The sequence below is a fragment of the Ipomoea triloba genome, chromosome 16, assembly GCF_003576645.1.
Source record: "Ipomoea triloba cultivar NCNSP0323 chromosome 16, ASM357664v1".
NCBI classification, from domain to species: Eukaryota; Viridiplantae; Streptophyta; class Magnoliopsida; order Solanales; family Convolvulaceae; genus Ipomoea; species Ipomoea triloba.
The window spans coordinates 15,966,116-15,969,036 of record NC_044931.1 but is presented as its reverse complement, the minus strand read 5'-3'; the positions used below and the strand labels follow the sequence as shown (position 1 = coordinate 15,969,036).

The 2,921-nt window shown below is 52.7% G+C and overlaps 10 non-coding genes across 10 annotated transcripts; all 10 read right to left on the bottom strand.

The window, feature by feature from the left end:
* Window positions 1–288: 288 nt before the first annotated feature.
* Window positions 289–407, bottom strand: LOC116008156. Its single transcript, XR_004095554.1, has one exon. It is a non-coding gene; the product is annotated as a 5S ribosomal RNA (ribosomal RNA).
* Window positions 408–536: 129 nt separating this feature from the next.
* Window positions 537–655, bottom strand: LOC116008109. The gene has a single exon (XR_004095508.1). It is a non-coding gene; the product is annotated as a 5S ribosomal RNA (ribosomal RNA).
* Window positions 656–784: 129 nt separating this feature from the next.
* On the bottom strand, window positions 785–903 carry LOC116008222. The gene has a single exon (XR_004095618.1). It is a non-coding gene; the product is annotated as a 5S ribosomal RNA (ribosomal RNA).
* Window positions 904–1,129: 226 nt separating this feature from the next.
* On the bottom strand, window positions 1,130–1,248 carry LOC116008318. The gene has a single exon (XR_004095709.1). It is a non-coding gene; the product is annotated as a 5S ribosomal RNA (ribosomal RNA).
* A 129-nt stretch (window positions 1,249–1,377) lies between these two features.
* LOC116008519 lies at window positions 1,378–1,496 on the bottom strand. The gene has a single exon (XR_004095896.1). It is a non-coding gene; the product is annotated as a 5S ribosomal RNA (ribosomal RNA).
* A 129-nt stretch (window positions 1,497–1,625) lies between these two features.
* On the bottom strand, window positions 1,626–1,744 carry LOC116008518. The gene has a single exon (XR_004095895.1). It is a non-coding gene; the product is annotated as a 5S ribosomal RNA (ribosomal RNA).
* A 129-nt stretch (window positions 1,745–1,873) lies between these two features.
* On the bottom strand, window positions 1,874–1,992 carry LOC116008517. The gene has a single exon (XR_004095894.1). It is a non-coding gene; the product is annotated as a 5S ribosomal RNA (ribosomal RNA).
* Window positions 1,993–2,121: 129 nt separating this feature from the next.
* Window positions 2,122–2,240, bottom strand: LOC116008516. The gene has a single exon (XR_004095893.1). It is a non-coding gene; the product is annotated as a 5S ribosomal RNA (ribosomal RNA).
* A 129-nt stretch (window positions 2,241–2,369) lies between these two features.
* LOC116008515 lies at window positions 2,370–2,488 on the bottom strand. The gene has a single exon (XR_004095892.1). It is a non-coding gene; the product is annotated as a 5S ribosomal RNA (ribosomal RNA).
* A 129-nt stretch (window positions 2,489–2,617) lies between these two features.
* LOC116008514 lies at window positions 2,618–2,736 on the bottom strand. Its single transcript, XR_004095891.1, has one exon. It is a non-coding gene; the product is annotated as a 5S ribosomal RNA (ribosomal RNA).
* Window positions 2,737–2,921: the final 185 nt, after the last annotated feature.

Genomic DNA, 2,921 nt, shown 5'->3' with positions numbered 1-2,921 from the left:
AGCACGCTTAACTTCGGAGTTCTGATGGGATCCGGTGCATTAGTGCTGGTATGATCGCATCCGTCACGTACTGCGCGCAAAATGTACTTGACCCTTTGTCTCCGCGCAACTTCTCTCGCTTAGCGGTTTAGCGGTTTAAAAGGATAGTACCCTTAGCGAGCGGTCCAGCGGTTTAAAAGAAAGATTAAAAAGAGGGTGGGGGATGCAACACGCGGTTTAGCGGTTTAAAAGGATAGTACCCTTAGCGAGCGGTCCAGCGGTTTAAAAGAAAGATTAAAAAGAGGGTGGGGGATGCAACACGAGGACTTCCCAGGGGGTCACCCATCCTAGTACTACTCTCGCCCAAGCACGCTTGACTTCGGAGTTCTGATGGGATCCGGTGCATTAGTGCTGGTATGATCGCATCCGTCACGTACTGCGCGCAAAATGTACTTGACCCTCTCTCTCCGCGCAACTTCTCTCGCTTAGCGGTTTAAAAGGATAGTACCCTTAGCGAGCGGTCCAGCGGTTTAAAAGAAAGATTAAAAAGAGGGTGGGGGATGCAACACGAGGACTTCCCAGGGGGTCGCCCATCCTAGTACTACTCTCGCCCAAGCACGCTTAACTTCGGAGTTCTGATGGGATCCGGTGCATTAGTGCTGGTATGATCGCATCCGTCACGTACTGCGCGCAAAATGTACTTGACCCTCTCTCTCCGCGCAACTTCTCTCGCTTAGCGGTTTAAAAGGATAGTACCCTTAGCGAGCGGTCCAGCGGTTTAAAAGAAAGATTAAAAAGAGGGTGGGGGATGCAACACGAGGACTTCCCAGGGGGTCACCCATCCTAGTACTACTCTCGCCCAAGCACGCTTGACTTCGGAGTTCTGATGGGATCCGGTGCAGTAGTGCTGGTATGATCGCATCCGTCACGTACTGCGCGCAAAATGTACTTGACCCTCTCTCTCCGCGCAACTTCTCTCGCTTAGCGGTTTAGCGGTTTAAAAGGATAGTACCCTTAGCGAGCGGTCCAGCGGTTTAAAAGAAAGATTAAAAAGAGGGTGGGGGATGCAACACGCGGTTTAGCGGTTTAAAAGGATAGTACCCTTAGCGAGCGGTCCAGCGGTTTAAAAGAAAGATTAAAAAGAGGGTGGGGGATGCAACACGAGGACTTCCCAGGGGGTCACCCATCCTAGTACTACTCTCGCCCAAGCACGCTTTACTTCGGAGTTCTGTTGGGATCCGGTGCATTAGTGCTGGTATGATCGCATCCGTCACGTACTGCGCGCAAAATGTACTTGACCCTCTCTCTCCGCGCAACTTCTCTCGCTTAGCGGTTTAAAAGGATAGTACCCTTAGCGAGCGGTCCAGCGGTTTAAAAGAAAGATTAAAAAGAGGGGGGGGGATGCAACACGGGGACTTCCCAGGGGGGCACCCATCCTAGTACTACTCTCGCCCAAGCACGCTTTACTTCGGAGTTCTGTTGGGATCCGGTGCATTAGTGCTGGTATGATCGCATCCGTCACGTACTGCGCGCAAAATGTACTTGACCCCCTCTCTCCGCGCAACTTCTCTCGCTTAGCGGTTTAAAAGGATAGTACCCTTAGCGAGCGGGCCAGCGGTTTAAAAGAAAGATTAAAAAGAGGGGGGGGGATGCAACACGGGGACTTCCCAGGGGGGCACCCATCCTAGTACTACTCTCGCCCAAGCACGCTTTACTTCGGAGTTCTGTTGGGATCCGGTGCATTAGTGCTGGTATGATCGCATCCGTCACGTACTGCGCGCAAAATGTACTTGACCCCCTCTCTCCGCGCAACTTCTCTCGCTTAGCGGTTTAAAAGGATAGTACCCTTAGCGAGCGGGCCAGCGGTTTAAAAGAAAGATTAAAAAGAGGGGGGGGGATGCAACACGGGGACTTCCCAGGGGGGCACCCATCCTAGTACTACTCTCGCCCAAGCACGCTTTACTTCGGAGTTCTGTTGGGATCCGGTGCATTAGTGCTGGTATGATCGCATCCGTCACGTACTGCGCGCAAAATGTACTTGACCCCCTCTCTCCGCGCAACTTCTCTCGCTTAGCGGTTTAAAAGGATAGTACCCTTAGCGAGCGGGCCAGCGGTTTAAAAGAAAGATTAAAAAGAGGGGGGGGGATGCAACACGGGGACTTCCCAGGGGGGCACCCATCCTAGTACTACTCTCGCCCAAGCACGCTTTACTTCGGAGTTCTGTTGGGATCCGGTGCATTAGTGCTGGTATGATCGCATCCGTCACGTACTGCGCGCAAAATGTACTTGACCCCCTCTCTCCGCGCAACTTCTCTCGCTTAGCGGTTTAAAAGGATAGTACCCTTAGCGAGCGGGCCAGCGGTTTAAAAGAAAGATTAAAAAGAGGGGGGGGGATGCAACACGGGGACTTCCCAGGGGGGCACCCATCCTAGTACTACTCTCGCCCAAGCACGCTTTACTTCGGAGTTCTGTTGGGATCCGGTGCATTAGTGCTGGTATGATCGCATCCGTCACGTACTGCGCGCAAAATGTACTTGACCCCCTCTCTCCGCGCAACTTCTCTCGCTTAGCGGTTTAAAAGGATAGTACCCTTAGCGAGCGGGCCAGCGGTTTAAAAGAAAGATTAAAAAGAGGGGGGGGGATGCAACACGGGGACTTCCCAGGGGGGCACCCATCCTAGTACTACTCTCGCCCAAGCACGCTTTACTTCGGAGTTCTGTTGGGATCCGGTGCATTAGTGCTGGTATGATCGCATCCGTCACGTACTGCGCGCAAAATGTACTTGACCCTCTCTCTCCGCGCAACTTCTCTCGCTTAGCGGTTTAGCGGTTTAAAAGGATAGTATCCTTAGCGACCGGTCCAGCGGTTTAAAAGAAAGATTAAAAAGAGGGTGGGGATGCAACACGAGGACTTCCCAGGGGGTCACCCATCCTAGTACTACT